Here is a 24,760-nt window from a genome sequence, read left to right on the forward strand (position 1 = left end):
CAGATTGTTTGGCTGCGCCCGACATCTTGGATCTGCCGATAGCGGAGCTACAAACAGCGTACACATGCTATATTTATAAAACTCTTTTGCTGTGTCATAGAGCGTTGGTACAGGTTCAGACAGTAAGACATGGGTGATCAATGCATTTGTTCTGGGGGTCGGTCTTCACAATGTATTTTCTATAGCCAAAATGAGGGGTGTAATAACGGTAGCATTTCAGTCCATGCAGTGCACAGGAAACTTGTTACTGTTGTAAGGAGACGCGTAGTGGTCACGAACATTGAAATTGACAACATGCCATAATTGCAATACTTTTTCCTATGGGTATTATTGTATTCATTAGTACGCCGCCATGGGTGTGACATGCTACAGTGGTTGTGGTCAGGGCCTAGAGTCTTGGATGCATGGCCGTCGGCCGAAGGCCTTACTTCCAATACTGTAGGCCCTGGCCACAACCACCGCAGCATGTCACACCCATGGATACACCCATAGTATTGCGCATCGATTGCTAAGTTGTGGGGAGTGTGTGCAGTCTTGGGTTCATCACTGAGGTGGTTGTGGGGAGACCCTGCACTCTTGAGTGCATGACCGAAGAGCATGCACCCAATAACAAAGTTAGAACCTCTTCATGATGTATTTTCTATGGCCACCTTGTACGCACAGAAAATTAGGGGTCCAATAAGGGCAGTATTTCAGTCCGTGCAGTGCACAGGCAACTTGTAACTGTTGTAAGGACACGTGTGGTGTTAGGGAACATTGAAATTGCCAACATACCGTAATTGCATTACTTTTTCCTATGGGTATTGTATTCATTAGTACGCCGCCATGGGTGTCACATGCTACGGTGGTTGTGGCCAGGGCTTAGAGTTTTGGATGCATGGCTGTTGGCTAAAGGCCAAAGGCCTTACTTCCAAAACTCTAGGCCCTGGCCACACACACTGCAGCATGTCACACCCATGGATACACCCATAGTAATGTGTATCGATTGCCTGGTTGTGGGGAGTGTGTGCAGTCTTGAATGCATGGCTGAAGGCCATGCACCCAACAACAAAGCTATAACCTCTTCACTTACAAGCCCACATGGGTTTTATCTAGTGAGGTGGTTTTGGCCAAGATGTGTACTTTTGGGTGAATGGTTGCAGGCTGTATGCCATACACCCAAGCATGCACCCAAGCACTGCAGTTATAAGCCACTCCACAACCATATATTGAAATGTATGGACATACACCTAAGATTTTAGGCCCTGCCCACAAACAGTGAAGCAATTCAGAGCTACAGAGAAACCCCTAGTATTCAACATCAGTCCGGTGGCTGTGGGGAGGATCTGCAGTCATGAGTGCATGGCCGCAGGCTATGCACCAAACAGAGCAGTTGTATGTAGTGTACTTACAAGGCACAATGGGTGTGAAGAATGACTTGAGGGCCCAGAACACTGCCCAGAGCTCCAGCATGTTGATGTGGAGCAGCCTCTCGTCCGAGAGCCACATGCCTCTCGCGTGAAGATCTCTGGTGTGCGCTCCCCACCCCTCGAGGGAGTCATCCGTCATCACCGTCACCTGGTATGCTGGGGTCTGAAAGTCTGTGCCCGCCGTGAGATGCGCTCAGGTGCCCCACCATCGAATTGCTTGGCGGAATACTTCGTTGAGCGAGATCTTGTCCTCGAAGCTGCCCGTCGCTTGCATCCAACGGGAGCCGAGGAACTCCTGCAGAGGGTGCATCCGAAGCCTGCACAGGTGCACCAGATAGATGAAAGAGGACATCATCCTGAGAAGGGACTTGATGGACCTCACTCTGGCCACGACCGTGGCCAGCAGACACTGTACCTTGCCCAGGATGGCCTGTGTTCTTTCCTCCCACGGCGAGGCCAATCGCGCCACTGTATCGAGCTTGGCTCCCAGAAACAGCGCAACCTGCGACGGAACCAGGTGGGATTTGGGGAAGTTGATGGAGAATCCCAGGTCCGTGAGCAGCCGGACGGTCTTTGCTGTGTATTCGACAGCGAGTTCCCTTGTCCCTGCTCGGATGAACCGGTCGTCCAGGTAGGGGTAGACATGGATCCCCTGCAGGCGCAGCCATGCCGCCACTGGTGCCAGGCACTTGGTGAACACCCTGGGTGCCGACTTCAATCCGAACTGGAGGGCCTTGAACTGGTAGTGCCGCCCTTGGACTACTAACCTGAGAAACTTTTGGTGTCCTTTTAGGATGGGGATGTGAAATTACGCATCCTCCAAATCCAACGACGATAGGAAGTCGCCTTCCTCCAGCTGGCCCAACACGTGCTGGAGCGTGACCATCCAGAACTTCTGTGCCTTGATGTATTTGTTTAGCCGACGCAAGTCCAGGATGGGACGCCAACCTCCTGTCTTCTTCCTGACGAGGAAGTATCTTGAGTATACTCCAGAGCCCTGGAGCCTCTTTGGGACGAGCTTGATGGCTCCTTTCTTGAACATCGTCCTTACCTCTAACAGCAGTTGAGGGACATGGTTTTCCTTCCTGGCCACTGGAGAAATTTGAGGGCACTACTTTAGAAATTCCAGAGTGTGCCCGTGGGCCAGGGCATCCAGCACCCAACGGTCGGTGGAGATGGACTCCCACACGCTGACGAACTTCGCCAGCCGGCATCCCACTGGGGTGCTTCAGTGGGGGCCCGACGCCCGGTTCAGTCTTGCTTGGAAGCAGCCTTGTCTCCTTGGCCACCCTGGCGACGGCGGCAAGATTGACCTGACTTGCCTCGTCCCCTGTAGGCTTCTTGCGACGAGGAGCGGCCCGCCTGACGGTAGGTCGAGGAGCCGCCGCCGAATCCTTTGGAGGCACCTTGCTTGCCTCCGGAGTTCCAAAAGGGCGGCCGCCATTGCTGCAGAACTCCCAAGGCCCGAGCTGTCTCCATGACGGTCTTGATGGCCTGCAGCGACTCATCCACAGTCTTTCCAAACAGATTGTTCCCATCGAAGGGCATGTCCAAAACCTTGGCTTGCACGTCCTGGCGGAAATCCGTTGCCTTGAGCCACCCCCGCCGTTGAAGGCAAACGCTGTTGCCCAACTGGCGGAAACCAGTGTCGGCAATGTCCGTGGCCACAGTTATGGCGTGGTCCGACACCACCTCACCCTCCTGTAGGATCGCCAGGGCCTCTGCCCTCTTGTCGTCCGGGAGGAAGTCCAACAGGGGGGCGATCTTGTACCATAATTCCATGTCGTAGCAGGCCACAATCGCTAGGGCGTTGGCCGCCTTAATCATCGGTGTCACCGACGAGATGACTCGTCGTCCCACGGCATCCAGCTTCTTTCCCTCGCCGACCGGTGGGGAAGTTGAAGATGAAGCTGATGCCCCCCCGCTTTCTTCTTGGCCGCTGCTGAGACGACCGAATCCGGGGTCGGCTGTGCCCTAAGGCACAACGGGGCGGCGTCAGGGACCCAGAACTTCTTCTCGTACCGGTCCCTCTTGGCAGGTGTCGTGGGCGGGTTCTTGAGGAGGGCAAGTCCCTCATCCAGCAACGGCACCGTGAGGACCGTCTTCTTCTTGGCCTTGCGCCGTTGGTAGAGGAAGCCTTCCTTCTTCTTCTCTTCAGGGCAGAGCTGAAAAAGCTTGGATGCCCTGGCAATCATGGCGTGGAAGGAGCCAATCTCATTGGGCGGGGACGCCCGAGAAATCAGAGACGGGAAGCCAGTCCCGTCCTCACCGCCGTAGTCATCCGTTCCCGTTGTGGCCGTGTCTGTTCCCGTGCCGTCCCTCGGGATCGGGGAAGGCGACAAAGGCTGAGAAGGCCGCGAGGGCTGAAGGGGCACTGGATGAATTCTCCTTCATTTGTTTGGAGGGCTTCCAGATGGACCTGGTACAGCTATCTCCGTGCATAAGGCTTGTATTGCCATCAAAATGGCCGCCAGGTTGTCCTGAGGCTCGGGTTACGACGGGCATGCTAGGAACGACAGTTGTTCCTCCACGGGAACCTCGTCGTTGCCACCCTCGCTCTCGTCGTCCCCCTCCTCGGGATTCCTCCCGTGGGACTGGGCCTCTTCCAAATTCTCGGTCAGTTCCTCCTCGGAGGTCGTGTCCGTAATGGCCAATGCCCCCCCCTCTTTTTCCACTGGGGTCTTCATGGGGGTCTTCTCGATGGGCTTAAAAGAGGATTTGCTCCGCGGAGGCAGGGAAACTCTGGGCCCTGAGGTCGCCTCCACTGGGATAGCCTCCACAGGCTTCGCCAGGGCCGCAGCGACTCCCTCGATAGAGGCCTTAGCCGGGTGAATCAAGGCCTTCACCACCTTGGGCGCGCTTGAGGCCTTCACCTTAGGGGGAGGGTCACCGCCTCGCTCCCCCTCGGCCGGTTCCTTCGAGATCCAGAAGCTTAGCCGGGTTCTCTGATTTTCTCTTCCCCGAGCCAGAGCATTGGCTCGTGGTTGATGGCGTCGGTGAAAGTGCGCCCTGCCTGGCAGCCGAGGAGCCCGACCGTTCGGTGCTCCCGGTACCCGTGGACTCGCGGTGCTTTGCCTTCTATTGGGCCCCCGTCGCTGGGGCGCTCTCACAGGACTTAGAAGACTGCTCGGACATCTTTTTCTTCTCACCTGCTGGGCTCTTGCCTTCCAGCCAGTTGGAGAGTCAGGTCCGACGATCCCTCATAGTCCGATCCGACATGTTCATGCAAAAGGCACAGTCCTTCTCCACGTGCGTTTTGTCCTTGTGGAGGCAGTAAAGGCATTTCAAAAATGCTCGTCCTCCTTGAACACATTTTGTAGGTTGCATCCAGGGCAGATCCTGAACAGTTTGCCGGGAGTCGAGCTCCCCTTCTCCTGGGCCATGTTCTTCACGTCCACGAGGTAGGCCTCAGAAACTTCTGGAATCCTCCAAGAAGCGTAACTCAACGAAAACTTCACCCTTGAGGGGCGTAGATAAATCCGAAACGGGTCCCCGTTGATCGGAAGTAGAAACGGTTGAGCTTGAGGCTCGATTAAACCGAAAAATTAGATAAATCTCTTTGAAAAAGCGCAAAACGCAGTAAAAGCTTGAGAGCTATAGCACAAGGACTCCCAACACTTGAACGTGCGGTAAAAATCAGCGGATGGCTGCCAGGGGCGGGGAACAGGGAGAGGGCAGTCATTGGTTGGGGACAGTATGACCCAGAGACCAGTGATTGGTTACTACTAAGAAAGACAGATCAGAAACAAAACTGATACTGATTTTTTCTTTACCGAGGATTCCCAGCCTGACGACGGGGAATATTCATGAGCATGTGAATCCATGCCGGACCCCATGCTGGAGAAGGTGTAGCAATTGTCAGAATTGCAAATAGTACATAATCTGCCATGGTTTGCATTCTGTACAAGTTTCTGAAATGAAATGCTTTCACAATTTGGTATGGAAACATACACAAATCGCTCATTTGGGATTTCTTCCTGTATCACATTGCTACAGAGAGTGAATGTATGTTTCCACATGTACAAAATCTGGAAGATTTCATTTACAGGTATGCTTTTGTTTTCCAATACTAATAGTAAGTACATTAGAAATTCTTGTGGATCTTCTTGTGAGTTCAGAGTGAATCTCACCATTCCAGCACAGTCGTCCAATTCTTGCCGTATTCCATGAACACTGTATGCGTTGTCAGGATTGCTTGTTGCATTTCTATGAAGCACTAACATTTGCAAACACAATTGATCTGTACTGTGCAAGTAAATATTGTTAACAATTGGTGGCAATTGAAACAGAATATTCATTGCTACATTTGCATAGCAACTTACCCCACTTTCATTTGCAACAGCTAGTTCTGTATCTAAGTGCATTTTTCAGAATTTCTGTTCCTTCTTTGCCGACGGCCCTGGTTTACATTCCCCAATAGGTTCTTCTTTGTTTGTGGTAATTGCTGAAACTTTTGCTTCTTTTCTTTTCTTTGAGGAATGTGCTGTTGGATTCTGTTGCATTTCTGTTTCATTTAGTTTTCTTTTACCACGTTTTACTTTATCTGGAACAAGATATTGTTTCAGAAGAGCAGTGTACAGTGAACGCAGTCTATTGTATTCTAGAATGCAAGGAATATCAGCTTTCACTTTACTTACATCAAAGGTCATTAGCAATAGACCATCAAGTGCACGTAAGCGTGATAATGCTATGTAGCTCATGCCTTCCTTAAAGACTGCATTTCCTGTATCTATCAATGCTTTGTCTAGGGTAAGACCTTGGGATTTATGAATGGTAACTGCATATGCAAGAGTTAGAGAAAATTGTTCTCTACGTACATACATGTCTTTGAAGAGAAGGAATCGAGCAATTGAGCGCCCTATCCTTTTCACTTCTGAAACTTTATCAAAGCGAATATTGACAAACTGAATGTTGCTGTCACGTGGGTATGATTGAAAGCTAACAACTGTGCCCAGTGCTCCATTAACTAGCCCTTGCTAGATGTCAAGGTTACGTTTAAGCATTACTCTACAATTTAAGGATAATTTTAATATTTTTTCCAACCCAGCTGTGTTGGAGATTGAATTTTCTAAAGTATTTAGTCTTGCTGTGGCTTGCTCACACATGGGTACTTTCATACCATGTACGTCTAGTTTGTCTGTGGCGCTAATTTACATTATTGGTTGCATTTCATTATTTAACATTGTTTCATTGAATTTGAAACAGCTTGCAAGAGTTGGCATTAAGGCCATACAATTGACATTTTTGTGCCCTGTTTGTTCCATAACATCAGTTGCACATGCATTATCGCCATAAAGTGCATGAATGTGCCGGTTTTTCAAAACAACTTGTGCTTCTTGCAATAGTACACCAACTCTAATACTTTTTAAGATGTTGGCATAAGTGCGATCTGCAGATTGCTGCATGTTCTCAGTTAATTCTCTGTATTGGAAATGTTGCCAAAGGTTGACATTACCTATGCTACCAACAGTTCTCCGGCAGAGTTTGTGGCCTAAGTTTTTAAAAATAGGTTCACCTTTCACTGGTGTCAATTGTAGAAGATCTCCGAAAACTATAATGTGTTTCCCTGCAAAGACATCTTTGATGTTACTTTTAAGTACTTCTTGCAATCTGAGGTGAATCAAAGCCAACATTAGGTTGGAGACCATGCTCACTTCATCTATTAGTAGCATTTTCATTTGTTTTAATACTTTGCGTAATTCCATTGCAGCTTTTGCAGATATGTTGTAATAGTCTAATTTATTTTGATGCTCTACTGGAAGCAGTAGTAATCGGTGTAAAGTGACACCGCCTATGTTGTAGGCAGCTAAACCTGTGGGGGCCATTATAACAGCTGACAGTTTGTTGTTTGTCAATTGTTGACAGAGCTTGCTGATGATTTTGATTAAGAATGTTTTCCCTGATCCAACTCTACCACTCACGTACTGCAGTATATGTTTGTAATTTTGGCAGGTACATTCTTTATTTTTGTGTTGTACACCATGTACAATTTGTTTTGTTACGTCTTCAAAAATGGTGCACTGATCTTTGTTAAGTTTTGCTTGTTGTACATTTAAGTCTTCTGTATCTTCTTGATACTGATACATGGTGTTTTCTACTTCTGCCATAGCTACTTCAGCCTCATTTGCTATTAGTGGTTGTCCTAGTGGTTCTTGACTTCCTGTTACAGAAGGTTGGCTACTGTCGGAAGAGTCCTTATCTAGTTGGGCCTGAAGTTCTTCTTCCTGTTGCTGCTCATTGTGTAACATTGTTTTGTACTGCGTAAAGTTCACATCAGTGATAGCGCTTTCATTTGCTTTGAAAGCATCTTCATAGCAGTCATAGTTTTCTAGTATGTCTTCCTCTTTTCTCCATGGTTTGAAAAGTTGTAACAGAGACATGTAATATAGTTCTTTCTGTTGAGGAGTTTTTAATGACAATTTTACATGATATATTAAGCTTTGTTTGGTAAGTTTCACTAAGCTCCCTTCACAATCGGTCACTCTATATCTACGTTTGCTTTCATCAGGTTTTACATTATGTTTGTATGCAAAGTTTTGAGTTATGTGGTATAGACACATGCTTTCCAAAGTGCTACTCCTGTTCGGATAGTATGTGTCCAGTAAATTGTTTTTTAGAATGTCTTGGCTGTTGGGATCATTTCTGGCAATTGTTTCTATGTCCTCATATGATTTCAGCACTCTTTTTCTAGATTTTTCAGGACCAAGACTTAGCCATACTATGTTGTCTGATTTACCATACAAAGCAGTACCGGTTAAACGATCTGCTGCTTCATAGGCGCCACATTCTCTATGAGAGAGCATTTTTATGCCTAGGCTGTACAATTTCTGTGATAATGTTTTGTCTGATGCTAGGTCATCCCAGAGGTCTTGAAGCTCTGTTTTTTCTGCTTTTGTTAAGTAGGCTGTAACATATCATGCAACAGCAGTTGAATTGTCTGCAATGTACTGCACATCCATGTTTGCATTTCATAAGAGGGAAATGATTGCATTGTAATCATTGATATATTTTGATTCTTCCCTTCTTTTTATGTAATACGTGTTCTTAGGCGATTTACCTTTAACACTATGTCGAACTGAAGACATGAAGTTGTTTACTTCACCTGTTTTTGTAACTGGTCTAGGGAAACCAAAGCAGCATTTGGTGTAGTATTTACCTTTGTTTTGTATTTGCGGCAACAATATTTGCCACATTTCTGTCTTTGAAATTGTAAAATCTGCCCATGCAGTTCACTATGTGTCTGTTGTGAAGGGATTTCACAAGTGACATATTATTGGATAAACTGCAATACAGTGCTATCACTGTCGTGACCAAATTTCGGTGCACCTTTGATCCATAACAGCATGTGAATATGTGGTGGTCCTGTCGCTTGATATTCTTTTCTCCAAAATAAGTATTGCACTGCTCCAAGGGCAGGAACAGTTTTATTGCAAATAAAGTGTAGCATGGCAATGAAACGATGATGGAAATATCTTGACACATTAACTGGATCTAGAGAGCAAAGTTCTCCAGGTGTTAATATATCTATGTTGTTTTTGTTGCTGTTTGCTATGCGTAGGAACTCATGTAAATCTTCCCATGCTTATTCTGCACAACTTAGCGTAACAAACCAAGTCAGTGGTCCAAGGTTTCTGATCATACAACGCACGTCTCCATGCCATCGGAACCAGTATTCCTTTGTACCACGCATGTTTGCAAACAAATTTTTTATACTTGCTTGTAAAACCTCATCTTTTTCCTGTACTTTTTGTATTAACTGCATAGCTGACATATTTTGAAAGTGGGTTCCAGATTTCAAAATGTGTGCAACTCCGAAACATAGTGTGGCTAATTCACTTTCATAGAGTAGGTGGAATATGTATTCCACATTTTGTCCAAATCTGGGATCTTGCGAATACATTCGTAAAGAGCGGTATTCTGATGCTCCAATCTGAGTGGGTCTATCATCGCATCTTCCACCTTTGCCAGTAGGAAATAGCAGTGGAAAAGCATGTGCTTCTACTATACTTTTTTCCCATATACTCATTGGTGACCGTTTGGTTTGTCGCATTTGGTAAGTTTCTAGTGCATCATCTATGTTTTCATTCGAATGCAATGGATGAATTGTGTAATGGTCCAAAAGAGTGGATACTGTAGCAGGATCCAGAAGTTCGAATTGTCCAGTTTCTGATGGCTCTTCAATTATTTCAGTTGTTTCCCTTAAGCTTTCATCAATATGTATTTCCTTGTAGTACTCGTTATTGTCTTTTAGATATTGCAATGCTTGTCTAACTTTATGTAAGCCCACCAGTTGTTGCCAAATTATTTTGTCTTTTGTTGGTACACCATTTACCAAGACTATTAAAGAATGCTCTATTGAACGTTGCACTCCTAGAGTGTGTACATTTTCCGTTAGATCTAATGGCAAATAAACTACTTTGCCACGAATGCCTTTCACCAATTCAGAGGAAGGTAATTTTGCTGTTTTTGGATGAAGGCGTATAATTGCTTGAAATGGGTGAACTGCTTGAATTATTATGCTCTCATACAAATTGAGCTCTTGCAGGATTTTTGGTAGTGGGAACAATTCCAAATTATTTGTAATAGCATGTGAAGGAGTGTGGTTGTTGTCTAATTTTGTAGTACAGTAACTGCAACATATAAGCGTTCAGTTAGTTAATATTTGTTTTATGCTAAAAGGTAGAGCGCTAATTCAAACCATTTAGAGTCTTCATTGTCTTCTATTTTGTATGCTATGTCTACATTTTTTGTGTTCCTTTTGTAAAAGGTTCTGCAGCAACACACACACACACACACACACACATGGTTTGGTACTTCAGCCGATGACCTTTTAAATTTTACTATTTCTTTTCTGTATGTGTGTAATAGAAGGTTGCTATGTGCAGAATTGTTGCTACTATGTTCTAAAACTATTGCATTTTGTAAGTGGCTTTTCACTTCCAAAATACTTTCTCTGAATACGGTCAATTTCTTCTTGTAAGTATTTGGGTGTACCATGCAGAAGAGTGTTATTTAAATTGCCTAATTCTGAAGCTGGAGTTTTTGCATAGTATATTTTATACACTAGATTTCTTACACTTGAATGATGTATTGATATCCTTTTGAAATCATGGAAGGTGCTTTTGTAAATAGGCCCAGAAATGCAGGATAATGAATGTCCTTGTAGTCCTATGTATTTGCGCACTGGACAAATATCCATATTTTGCAGCACTTTCATTTTACTTTCGTCTTTACCTTTTACATACTGATTGAGGAACTGACGTAAAGATTTGAAATCTTTGTTTGGAATGGCACACATTGATGTGCATGGCCATTTGTATACTGAATGGTGTAGTTCTGCTGAATCGAGAGGTAATTATGAGTTTACAGAGGATACTTTTGTAAGCAGTGTTTCTTGTTCCATGATGGTAGTATTGATTTTCTCATACCCTCGTCCACTGCTATGGATGGCAATTGTGTTTGTTTGATTTTGTTTGTATGCTTCTTCATAAAAATATGGTTCTGTGGTTGTTGTGTGACTCCATTCACCACCACAAACATTAAAAAAAATATTTTTGTTCACATTCCGTTTATTGCTGAATTTCTTTTGTAGTTTCTTAGTTTTGTTAGTGCTTTCATCCTATTTAACACTAATATAAACAACTTCCTTTTCAGAAGGATTGCACTGTCCACGAGAGTTTGTAGGATTAACTTTCTACGGTAGGTTTTAAGGGGTGAGGATTCGGTCCTCTTCATAGCAGATTCTGAAGGACTCTGTGACGAAACATTTTTGATAAAATATTTTTTTTTACTATCGGTTCTTGTTACACTATCAGGATTAGTAGGAGCATTGTTAGCTGTACTGGTAGCTGATTTTTTGCCAACATTTTTGTGTTTTGTGACACATTTTGATGGAGGACGTAAAGTTTTGGTAGTTGAAGCTTCTTTTGTTTTGCTAACCGACTACATTAGCTGGTTTCTTCCAACATTCTCTAAAAACTCTACAACAGATGGATGCTTAGATTGGGCACTTTTATTTTTATTTGCAGTACTTCTGCGTTCATTTCCATGGAGTTGCTTTTTGGTAGGCATTCTTTGGTGTCTGTTGAAAAAAAGAAGGCATTCTTTGGTCTGTTGTATAATGTATGTGTGCTGTGTACATGCGTGCATGAGTCTGATGGGGAAGCTCTTTGTTATGGTGTGTGAATGTGCATTGGACTATTGCAATGATTTGGTAAGGCTATTTTACTGTTTGTATATTAGTACAATGTGCTTCAGATGAGACTACAAAGTGGGCTAGTGGTGACGAGAAGCATTATTAATAAACAAAATGCCATAAACTTGCTACAGCAACTACTTTTCTAAATCTAACCTTCTAAGGATTACGTACGTTATTTGAGTTCCAAACACACATGGATTTGTGAGCCATTCTGCCTGTTATTCTTTGTTCAATAAATGGATATTTGTAGGTAGAATGGTTCAAAAATCAATGTTTGCTTTGGTGCCCAAATTAAACAAATAACCCATGCAGCCTCTTTGAGGAGTAGTTACAATATAAAAGTAGTACTGTACTTACTTTTTATTGCAAAATGACCAGATTTCTTCGGATATGTCGTCTGCAGCGTAGATGCTGTTGATTCTCAGGAGAGTAGTCTTCACTGCGATTAAAAAAAACAAAATTAATTACTTTGTGTGTTTACAGCAGTGCTGATACTGCACACATTAATTGTGCATTGTTTGTCATAGCATTCTCCTTTCATATTTGAACCAAGTGCATGTGCGCATTTCACTTCACTCTGTGCAGGCTTTGCATGGTATTTGCAATATGTTACTTTCAAGTCCTTCAAAATTGCTAACATTTTTAAGGTTATGAAAATGCCTTGTTTTTTACAAGGTGTACTATCAATAGGAGAGAGGTTTGAAAGTGATAGGGCACAGTAGAAGATGGGAAAAAATGTTCTACTTGCAATTTAAAAGCACAATGCCGAAAAATCGGGAGACCCTCAGAGGGAGAAGTCACCACAGCAATCGGGAGCGCTTACTTTTGTCATACGATTACATTGTAAGTAGCATTACTGTAGGTCGTACACAGTATACAACTCCAACATTTTCTAATACAAAATCGAGTTTCGCCCTAAATAGGCATCCTTGCAACGTTTGTATAGGTTATGGGGAAGACAGTAAGAAGTTATGCGGTTTGTCAATGATAGATTGGACATCTTGCACTTAAAAGGGGGAGCGTTGGTATGTATTGCCTATGCATATTTAGAAGCATTAATTTGTTTTACATTAAATCATAACGGTTGCACATGTTCTCCGATTGAAATATAAATACCTGTACTCTATACTCATGCATGTGCGCATGCATGGAGCTGTATGTAGAAATTCGCAACACTTGCACAGTAGCTTCTGAAGTAGGTGCTTTGCAATGATATGCGACTTCCATTCAGAATTATCGACAGTAATTCGGAAGTGTGCAATGTTGAAGACGGAGTTACATTTAGCGATTTTCAATGTGATTGGTGGATGGTTGTGTGACTGCTTAGTTGTGTCCAATGAGGGACTCGATTTGCTACCGCTGTGGAAGGGGTGAAAGGACTGGGCAAGAGTTGCGTGCCGCACGTAGGCAATGCTTGTCCGTTGGTAGAGCGTGTCACATACGGGTTTCTACAGCAAATCCTGCATGGAAAGGGGACTGTAGGCATCAGCCAATCAGATGTTCACATTACTCTTTTGTGTCCAAAGATGGTGCGTACACTGAAGATGGCAGAGGTGGAGAGGGTCAAGGTTTTGGTGCTTGGAGACATTTCTGTCCATGGTTTACAACATTATGCAGAGAGTAGGCATGTGGCACACCATTTCGATGTGAGAGGAGTGGAGGTGGTGTCGGACGCTGACACTGATGCCAATGTTGCGACAATTCTGCAACTTTGCAGACACATACGTACGATGCAAAATTTAAGGCATCACCTCACTAATCTGTGCTACCAACTTAGGTCCAAGAGTGGTTTCAAAATTCACAAGTAGGTATACATATAATGTGTCTCCAAAATAATCCAAGTTGACGTATAGCTTCTTTGAATAAGAAGATTTTTAATGTTCCATAAACACAAAAACGCCAAAGTTGCATCAACACAAAAACGCCAACACGTGTTTCAACCCTATACTGGGCCGTCTTCAGGGCATAAAGTAGATATGGCTACAATTAGGCCAGTGTGACATAAGTTGCGATATCCAATGGTGAAGCATAACATAATTAAGACAAACATTCGTTTTGTTTCAAACAAATGAAATTAAAATATCATTCAAAAGTATAATTGGTGCAAACAGCATCGGAAGAGGAGAGAGACGGAAGAAAGAGAGGGGAGAGAAAACAACAAACAAAATTATCAGTAAGTTGTTCACTGTGTTTCATAGATTCATCATATCTACAACAGTTGGTGCGCTAGAACACATCCCAAAAGGTAAGTTAAAGAATGGTTACCTGTTATTTCACCAAAAAAGAAATGGACTGTATTCCTGCTGCTCGTTGCAACTGTGTTGTTCATAAGGAGTGATTCCATCTAGGATATAAGGAGGTGGGAATTTATGTTAAAACCCAGTGAGGCTCCAGAAATTGGAAATACATACATTTTAAATGCACGTGAGAATGGAAAATGCTGTTAAAGTAAAGAAAATGTTTTTTTATCTGGAAGATATATTAGCGGTCTGACCGGCAGTTCTTATGTAGTTCCTCGCGATGAGATGCATTTTCATAAGTCGCAGTGGTCTGAATCAGGTGGTTGAATTTAATGGCTCATTGTCAGTTCAGTAACTGTAAAATAATACCCCAAAATAAGGTGCGAGTGCATAGAAGGGATTGAAATCCCAGTTAAACACTGATAATGTGTGCCCATGTACTAACAGCATCGTATACAAAAAACTGTCAGTTTTGGATTGATTTGTGTAGAGGAGTTAAGAGAAAACACAGAGTCATAAAGACGCTGTGTAAATGCTGGCTTACCAACATTAACCGCTTAAATGCGTACAAAGCTGTAAGTTGTTGGAGACTCCGCCGTGTGTCTGAGCGGAGCTTTGTAGAATGTGGGCGTTGTCAGTATCGGCCTGTTAATTGGCCTGTAGGTATACATACCCTATGGTCATGTGACTTGGAGTCTCCGAGGTTGCCAGGCAACTCCGGTCGGCTCTGCTACCACAGAGTTGTAAAGCAGTTTAACAGTGTTGTGTGCAATTTAGAACGTGTTTGAGAATAGCGAAAAGAATAAACATTAATTGCTGCTGGCATGAAAGCAATGTTGTATTCAGTTTGTACGTGTTGAAGATGCATAACTATACCTTCGAAAATTAAGGTGCTGCTGACAATTGTCATTAATCTTATAAAACGTGCAACATTGGAGCGTTAGAACCGTGAGACTTAATATGCCCGACTGGCAAGGTCTGTGAGACAAGGAGTGTCATATAGGTAAAATGATTATTTAGAAAAAGACCGAAAAGGTCATTATTAACACGTAATAATAATTTAGATGATAATAATGACAACCTATATTATTGATAATGAAACTGGCGACTGACCTGGGCGATTGGTTTGTGTCGGCAGATATTATATGATAGTAAGGAAATAGTACTCGATTTAAAATCCTTAGAGCCAACTACACTGGAATGCCTCAAACTAATTATAATAATATCTCAATGATGCGTATGAATATGCATGCTTACAAATATTTGATTGTGTGAACCTACCGTAAGGGTTATTTGAATACTTGAACTTAAGCCAATATATTAACATTGCATGAATTTTACACGAAATAGAAAGTAACATAAAACATTTTCCATGCAAAAATGCAAAATTTCACTATAATTTGATTATAGCTGTGCCATAGATTGCAAATACATGGAACTATCAACCAATTGGGATGTTACAGCAGCAAACAATTGCCCTAAAAATGCAATGTTTGTTAAGAATCTAATCATAAGAATACATTTAATTCATGTTCCTGGTTTAATCCAAGTTGTACGCATCTCAGTTTGCAGATGAAACGTGCTTCTTCTTGACAAAGTTTCAATTGTCTATCTCCGCCTCTTGCGTGTGGCTTGGTTTGTTTAAGTCCTACAAATTTGATGTTACTTCGATTTACCGTTTGGTGTTGCGTTTGCCAATGCTGTGCAAACGGAAGTTTGGCATCCTGACTGTTCTAATTGGCGAGGTGTTCCCTAATCCTTATTCTCAGCTCACGAATGGTACTGCCAACATACACTTTCTTACACACACATATAATTGCATATATGATGTATTTGGAGCGACAATTGATAAAATCTGTGATATTTACTTTAAGTCCTCCATGACAAGTAAACTCTTTGGTTGGTGAAAGGGCAAACATGCAAAGGTTACAGGCACCACATTTATGAAAGCCTGTGGGTTTATTATTCTTGGATAGCCAGTTATCCTGTCTGTTAGAACCAGTTTCCAAAAAAGAAGGGCTCAAAAGATTTCTAATAGTTGGAGCTTTAGAAAATGTAATCCTTGGTTTTTGTAGAATATATGATATCAAGTCCGGATCTAATGATAATAAATGCCAATGTTTATTCAAGATATGATAAATAAATTTGGAATCACTTGAGAATTTGGTTATGAAGTTGACATATTGAGGAAAAGTGGAGGAACTAGTGGCTTGTAAACTGGATTCCTGTGATAAGATCGAAGAGCGTTCCATAGATCTGGCATCTTGTAAGGCTTTATTGATTATTTAATTTGTGTAGCCTCTTTCTTGAAATCTGGTTCTTATTGACTTACATTCTAATTCAAAATGTTTGTCCTCACTGCAGTTTCTACGGGCTCTTAAAAATGTGCCCTGTGGTATATTATTAATCACACTTTTTCTGTGACTGCTGTTGGCATGCAAAATAGAATTCACAGAAGTTTCTTTACAAAACTTGCATGTTTGCAAGGTATTATAAACTATATAGATTTTGATATCTAAAAACTAATTTCTGTTGCATTGATATTGCCAGTGAACAGTATACCAAATTGATTACAATTAAGAAAGTCCATGAATTGATTGAATTGAATGAGTGTGCCTGACCATATAGCAAAAACATCATCAATATATCGTCTTCAGACCGGAATATATTGACTGAAAGGATTATTGTGATAGATATGTTGATCTTCAAAGTACGCCATGAATAGATTGGCTAGTGAAGGAGCATATTTAGCACCCATTGCTATTCCCTTGGTTTGGGTATAATATTTTCCATTAAAAATAAATTGATTGTGTTTCAATGTGAATTCTACAAAGCTCTTTAGCATTTGGACATGTAGTGAATGGGATGCCAAGTGTAATCTAAACAAATGATCAATAGTCTTAAGTGCCAGTGTGGTTCGATAGATGTATATAGTGCAGTTACATCCAGAGTCACCAGAAAATAGTGGGCTTCCCATTTAAAGTTGTTAAGAATTTGTAGGGTGTGGGACGTATCTTTGAGGTATGCTGGAATTGTTGGTACTAGATCCTTGATGCAAGAATCAATATATGTAGCCAAATTCTCTGTGGCTCCTCCTTGACCACTCATGATAGGTCGTAACGATGGAAGGTTAATAAAGGGTTTATGTATTTTGGGCAGTAGATAAAGAGTTGGCATTAAAGGTCTGGGGTTAATCAAAAAATATTTTTTTTCATCAGTAAGTAGACCTAGCTGGTACCACTGTCGGATTAGCATTCAATGTTCTTGTACAGTCTCAACCATCTGGTTGTAGTTGAGAATTTGATAGCAGCCTGGTGTTGCAAGATGTTCTTGGGCCATGGTAATATAATCCGTTTTATTAAGAATCACAATGCTACCACCTTTGTCTGCTTCTTTGATCACCAATGTGTTGTCAGCAGCCAGGCTCTTGAGTGCTAGATGTTCAGACTTTGTCAGGTTATGCTTCTTACTGGTAAATCCCCTATGTTGGCCATCCATGTATTGGTGGATTTCTCTGGTGATTGCCCTGTAAAACATTTCTATTGCGTTGTCTCCAATAATTGGTGGGGTGAATTTGGATCTGTTTTTCAATTGTCCATATTGCGTTGATGTATTCCAAGGTCTCTTTGGATCTCAGTTAGAGGTTGGTTATGATCTTCTGTAAGGTTAGCCAAAGGTGAATATTTTCAATTTCTTGGATACTCCTGGTACTTATTGGAGGTAGAGAGATATGAGGTTTGTAAAAAGCAGGCTTGTTATGGAAGGATTTCTTCAGTTTAAGTTTTCTGGTAAATTTGTATAGATCAATTTGCACCTCAGTCATATCAGAGTTAATGCTGGGGGCAAAGGAGAGGCTATAGTTAAGCACATCAGTTTGAGTTTGTGAAAGGTGTTTGTCTGATAAGTTAATGACTAAGTTTTGAGGATTGGCTTTGGCTTCAGTTGCTTGAGACTGGATCTCGTGAACCTTTTGTTTGTATTTCCTGTTCCCTCTCCTCTTAGATCCTCTTCCTCTTCTTCCTCTGAGGTGATAGGGGTTGTTGGTATATTTGGGCCTAAAGGGAAATGTTTTTGGCAGCGTACTTGCTTGAAGTTTGGGATATAACTGGGCATGTTACCCTTTCTGTACCTCTTTATTTCTGCCAGATAGCCTCTTCTGGTGTGTCTGGCGACCTCTGATGTTGGGACTTGATCCTGATCATCTGAGCTAATGGGGCCTGGTTCAGATTCGGACTCAATGTCCGATGTGATCGGTGATGTTGTGGGAGTTTTAATTGCTGATTGGTCTCCATCATATTTAGACTGAAAAGTATACACTCTGTCATTTATATAATCTTTTTCGTCTCTGTAAAACTTCCTAAACCTACGAAGTTTAATGTCATCCTGGTATTCACCTAAAATATTGTTCATTTTCTCGTAATTTTTGTCTTTAGTAGCTGTTGGATTGGGCTGAGATTTCCTTCTTATTCTGTTCAGTTTCTGCAATGACCCTGGTATGTTCTTTTTCGGCATGTTTGACCAAAATTTTCATCATTGTGCTATTTGTCAGATTTTCTTCCCAATCTGCCGCAAGATCCTGGTCATCCTGATGTGTAAAATCCAGAAAAATAAGTATCCTGAGTCCTCTTGGAATGATGTTTTGTTTAAGATAGTTTTTAAGAGAAACTTGTTCCCAGTATTTATTAATTTCTTTTTTGCACAGTCGTTCCATTTTGATGAATTTTTTGGCTAATGTTTCATTTTTGAGTATTCGACTCCTAAATGGGTTGGTGTCCGTTCCACGGGGGGCAAAACGGGCAGCACTGTCTTCGTCTCTGTTCTGCATATATTGAGCCATGATGTATATAGTATTGTTACAAATCTTCAATGAACTAGTGCAGCACTCCAACAGGAAAAGATACTGCAAGCAAAAAAACTGAGAAATTATCCTATACTTGGTGGTGTGCACTGAAAAAATGGTCTGTCGAATTACTAATGTATTATTAATAGAGGTATGTATGAATATGTGCCTGGTATGCGTCAGTTACTGACAGAGCGTCCTCCAAATATACTTATCATTCATTGCGGAGGAAACAGTTTAGGCCATGTCTCTGGAATTTCTTTGCAATTTGCAATGAAGGAAGTACTTGCGAAGCACATGGCCTTGTTTCCAAATTGTCAAATACTTTTTTCCTGTATTGCACAAAGACAAATATGGCTGCGTTCTTCTGCTTTTGGTCCACAAATGGAGAAAGCGAGACGCAATGTGAATACATACCTCTATTACTAATACATTAGTAATTTGACAGACCATTTTTTCAGTGCGCACCACCAAGTATAGGATAATTTCTCTGTTTTTTTGCTTGCACATACGTACGATGACCTCTCCTCATGTGGTAATTATGCACTACGGTGCTTGCCATTTGGGCTACGTGACTGCAGGTACTTTGTTGGCAGATTTGGGACAGTTGGTTGAAACACTCATGAACATCTTTCCAACTGCGAAAGTAATTTTTTCTGGTTTACTCCCTAGAGTACAATGGGACAACAATTATTTTTTCTGTCCAGATCAAAGTATTGGGAGGTGCATCATTAATCGCGGCATGCTTGCGTTTATGTTACGCGCTGGTATGTTTTTCTACAGCCACGAAAACATTGTCCCAAGTGATGCGGATTATTTTAAAGCAGATGGTGTTGCGCTATCTTCTTTGGGAAATGCAATGTTCTTTTGGAACATAAGGTCTGCTTTAGAGAATGTTCTGTAATGGTTGTAGGAGTAAAGTAAGGACATTAAATACAAAAAAATAAACAAAATAACAGATGTCTGTAAGGTATCTGCCCAAAAAAAAAACCGGCTCTTTTCAGAGCCCACGTTAAAGGGGAAAAAAGGGAATAATACTTCAATGTACCGTCATTACGCTCTGATCCTATACACCAAAATACACTGCACATATTTGATGTCCTGGGTGTTAGGCTTACCAATGCACGTAGATTCTGCAAGTTATGGTTGCTGAGCTTACCATAATGGGGGAATGTGCAGTGTTTTTTGGTTTCACTGTGAAGTATAACATCCCTTTAACAAAGTTTTTTTTACTGAATGTACATATATATTTGTGGCAGGGAACGAAAACAAAGGGGCTAAACATGTGATGTCGTCAGTGATGTCATCAATAACATTTGTGATGCCATCTTTCATGTTCTGGGTGTTAGTGTTAGCAGTGCACAGTGGTGATGGCAGCTATGGGGGCTTAGTTTACCATAACTGGCGAATTTCAGGGGTTTTTCGTTTTTAATTTGAACCATAATGGGGAGGTAGAATTCTTTTTTTTTTTTAATGAAGTACACAGGTTTTTGGTAGGACAACTTAACCATAACATTCCCTCAATAAAGTTTTTTTGTAGTGAATATATATATGGGATACATTACTCACCGTAATCGTATTTCTGATGCTTGTATCTGCTTAGATTCACATGCTGTGCATAGGCCGACATCTAGTGGAAGCTGCGGAGTATTACAGTTTGTTTTTCGAAACTCGAAAATGGGCGTCGACACAGGCGTGCCAGTAATACTATCCCTAGTGTGACGTCCACTGTACCCAAGATCCCTCACGCGTCTGGGATCCTCAGATTGTATTTTTTCTGACATGAGGAAGCATGAGGAGTAGCGTGAGTACAGATAATCCAAGCAGATAGACAGAAAGGTAAAACTACAAGCAATCATGCGCCTTCTCTCGGAGGGGAGGAAGGGTGGGTCGCATGTGAATCTAAGCAGATACAAGCATCAGAAATACGATTACGGTGAGTAATGTATCCCTTCTGAGGCTTGTGGAATCTGCTTAGATCACATGCTGTGCATAGATTAGCGAGCAGTACCCGAAGAAGGAGGTGGGATGTGAGAAGGGTCATGAGCAAACAGGTGTCTTAGAACCGCTTGTCCCACTTGTGTATCTGTCTTGGAATGAGTGTCAATGCAGTAATGCTGAGTAAAAGTGTGAATAGAGCTCCAAGTAGCTGCTTTGCAAATGGTGTCGAGGGGAACATTTGCAATGAAAGCCAGAGTGGCCCCAATGCCTCTAGTAGAATGGGCCCTTGGCGTAAAAGGCAGAGGCCCTCATTACGACCCTGGCGGAAATCAACCGACCGGACCGCCATAGCGTAAATAGCGTTTCCGCCATTGCACGATGGAGCAAAGTGCGGCTCATTCCGACCCATCGGGCACGAGCACCACGCCATGGCGGAAGTGCAAAGTCCGCGATGGCGGAAATGACCCCAAAACGGCCCACACCGCCGCCGTACGGCGCCCTAGGTGCAATACCGCCACCCATCTTAGCGGACACAGCAGTGAGCGCCAACCGGAAAGTACGGTGACCGTAAATATACGGAAACGGAAGTAAAAGCATGGTCCCGGAACGGGAAACATCACGCCGTACACCTATAAAACCACAAATTCCACACAACCATTAAAAATACTACCCTGAGACACATCCCAACCCGTCATCCACCCTAGTAAACCAAGAAAAATGGGAAAAGTAGCGAAGAAAGCGTGCGACCGCAAGCGGCAGGTCCACTTCTCCCGTGAGGAACTCACCGTGCTCACAGAGACCCTCCAGGAGAATGCTGCCGCCGTCTTCTCCACGCAAATGACCAGGACGGCACTTGCGAACAAGAAGGCCATATGGGCCCTGGTGGCACAGCGGGTAAGTGCGGTGGGGACCGCACCCCGCAACCCACAGCAATGCAGAAAGCGATGGGACGACCTGCGGATACGCGTCCGTAGCATACTTTCTGCCAACCACAACATTGCCACAGCTACCGGGGGAGGATCGGAATCACCCATCAAGTTGACCCCCTGGGAAGAAATCTGTGCCTCCACCATTGGAATGGAGAGCATAGAGGGAGTCGGAGGGATGGAGAAAGGAGTGCAGACATCCGAAGAATCAGGTAGGTGTCCCAAATAAAACATTGCCAAAACCACAATGTCCAATCATGTGAAGTACCACGTGCCCACATAGTGCAACAGTAACACATGTCCAGGAGAACGTCCACATACATAGGCCTGATAGCACACTTTAAAACTCACATCAAATACATAAATAATTAAAAATCCTAAAAACACCCTCTACACGTGCAGCAGGCACACCCTAACTGCAGGCTGCCAAACAACTGCACCCTCACTCCACACACAAATGAAACCACCTCCAAGGCCCCGACCCAAATCACCCTCAGGTACCACCCCAATGCATGTGATACATTGCCATTCCAATTCCCACAGACCCATTAATAACGCTCGCCCTCCTTTACTCCACCACAGGGTCCGATCCAAACGACGAGCTCCAGGACACCCCTACCAGCACACCTGCAAAGAGGGCCAAGACCAACGGCCAAAGACCCTCCACCTCAGCTGCACGCATCAAGACACGGAAGCAGCACAAATCAAGTGGCAGCACAGAGGAGGGAACTCCAACAGGCACCCCAGCAGCCAGCATGCCCACAACAACACCACCACAGGTCCCCCCAATGGATGCCACAGTAGGCACTGCTTCTGGTGGCAGCAGCACCATAGGTGACACTGCATTAATGGCAGCATGCTCCGACACAGAAAACGGGGATGTCGAAGTTAGATCCATCCATGACCTGTCTCAATCCCCCTGTCTGTTCCATCCCGTACACCATGAGGATACCACGCAGGGGCACCCACAAGACGACGACTGGCCATCCCCCACAAGCCCTGTGGCAAGGCAACATGAGGTGATCAGCCACTCTGTGACACCACCGCAAATGGCCATGGCCCAGCAGAGGCAACAGTCCCTCGACCAGGTAATCGTGCAACAGCAGCAACTGGCCACGCTCCTCAAGGACCATGCCGATGAATGTGGGGGCACTAAGGCAGACATAGAAACATCAACTGAGACACTTAGGGCAGAAATGGAGAGAAGTACAGAGACACTAAGGGCACAAATGGAGAGTAGCACCGAGAGCCTGAGAGTACAAATGGAGAGAAGCACCGAGAGCCTGAGGGGGGAACTGCATGCGACGTCCAAAGACGTATGTGCCGAACTTGCCGCAGTGCGCCGTGTGCTCACTGAGCTCTCACAAACCCTTAGGGACATGCATGGACGTGAGCAGGCAGAGACATCATCCGTTGCAAGTTCGGTCCAGGGCAGCCCCCAACGTAGATCTGGGAGGAACCTGCGCTCCACAGGCAGGGGTGCCCCTGATACCCGCAGAGGGGGCTTGCAATAGCGACTGCCCACTGACAATGAGCATCTTTGGACACTGGTGTTCGGGGGGGAGGTAGGAGGGTGGAGGGGGTGTGTTGGGCTCACTTGGGTGGCGGGTCGATAGGGTGTTTAACATGATATCACATATGCCATAAACAATGCACGATCATCCAATGAGATGTGTGGACATTGATCTTTGTGTACGAGGCCATTATAGGCGTACAGTCCATATTGTGCATGTTCCAGACACACACAGTGCCACGAGTCCCGTGTCCATGTATCAGCCACCAGGCGTGAGTGCTAGAAGCATGCATCTATGAGATGCTGACGAATGTCACGGCCCTCCTGTGCCTCGCAGACTCCTTGAGGTGCTGCCACATCCCCACCCTCATCATGACCATCTTCAGGTGCTTGCAGTTCTGCGTCAGGGGGCATGGGCACATTTCTACGTACGCACATGTTGTGTAGCATGACACATGCCATCACCATCTTTGCAACCTTCACATGGCGGTACAGGAGTGCCCCGCCAGACCTGCTGAGGCAGCGGAAACGAGTCTTCAGTAGGCCGAATGCCTGTTCTATGACTACACGGGTACGTGAGTGGGCATGGTTGTAGTCCTCCTCATGCTGGTCCCGTGGGTTCCGGACTGGTGTGAGGAGCCATCTCTTCAGTGGATACCCGGCATCACCTGTATGTGGACAATAAAGGAATTTTGAGGAATGCCATTGCTACGTACGCACCCCCCCCCCCTTCCTGCCAGGTCATTGCCGCATCACATACCCCACATCATCATGCATGAAATGAGACTCACCGAGTAGCCAGGATCTGTTCCCTGCGTGTCGCTCCATGTAGCGTGGTATTGTAGAGTTCCTCAAGACCATAGAATCATGGGTTGATCCAGGGAATCGGGCACAACAATGTGTAATGATCCTGTTGGAGTCACACACCATTTGTACATTCAGAGAATGAAATTGTTTTCGGTTGCGGTACTGGGCCTCCATGGCATGTGGGACGACCAATTCCACATGGGTGCAGTCGATGGCACCAATGCAACCCGGTATGCCGGCAAGTGCATGGAATCCCACTTTTGTGTTGGTAATTTCCTGCTCCGAGCGTGGTAGAGAGATGTAGTCGTCTGCGTGCTGCAGGAGGGCATCGAGCACTTGCAATAGTGTCCGTGAGAACAGTGGCTGTGATATGCCATGCAACTGTCCGACTGTGTGCTGGTAGGTGCCTGTGGCCAGGAAGTGGAGTACAGACACCACCTTCAGTAGGGGTGGGATGGCGGTTGGGCTATCTATCATGCTGACAAGGTCAGCCTGTGTCATGTCCACAATGGCGGTTATGGTGTCCCGGTCCAAACGGTAGAGGGTGTGGATCTGCTCATCAGTGAGGTTGAACGGATGTGCTCGGAGGCGTGGGATTGCGGGCTGCCTGCGTGGTGGTAGTGGCTGTGCTGGCGGCCCTTGCTGGCGGCCCTTGCTGGCCCTGCCTTGCCCTCCTCCTCCTCCTGCGTCTCCTCCGTGCGGCCGGTTGTAGTTGGTGTTCGTCTTCTTCTTGAAGTTGGAGTACTTGCAGTGCTATCAGGTCCCCCAGGGCCAACATAGCTCGTCCTGCCGGTAGCATTTCGGAGTGGGTGTGGTTGTGGGAGGAGACTGGGTGTGCAATTTATGTGTTTTCAGGCTGTATGGCCTCCACCTGTGGTGATTCATT

General features: G+C 44.2%; 1 long non-coding RNA gene across 1 annotated transcript in view; it reads right to left on the bottom strand.

Annotated features, from left to right (window-relative positions):
* LOC138497920 (uncharacterized) overlaps positions 1 to 24,760 on the bottom strand; it is a 444,253-nt gene that overhangs the window by 9,193 nt on the left and 410,300 nt on the right. The window contains exon 3 of the long non-coding RNA XR_011278667.1: positions 13,873 to 13,951. This is a non-coding gene — a long non-coding RNA (uncharacterized lncRNA). The remainder of the gene's footprint in view (positions 1 to 13,872; positions 13,952 to 24,760) is intronic.

The sequence above is a fragment of the Ambystoma mexicanum genome, chromosome 5q (genome assembly GCF_040938575.1).
Source record: "Ambystoma mexicanum isolate Mex_15411 chromosome 5q, UKY_AmexF1_1, whole genome shotgun sequence".
In the NCBI taxonomy this organism is placed as follows: Eukaryota; Metazoa; Chordata; class Amphibia; order Caudata; family Ambystomatidae; genus Ambystoma; species Ambystoma mexicanum.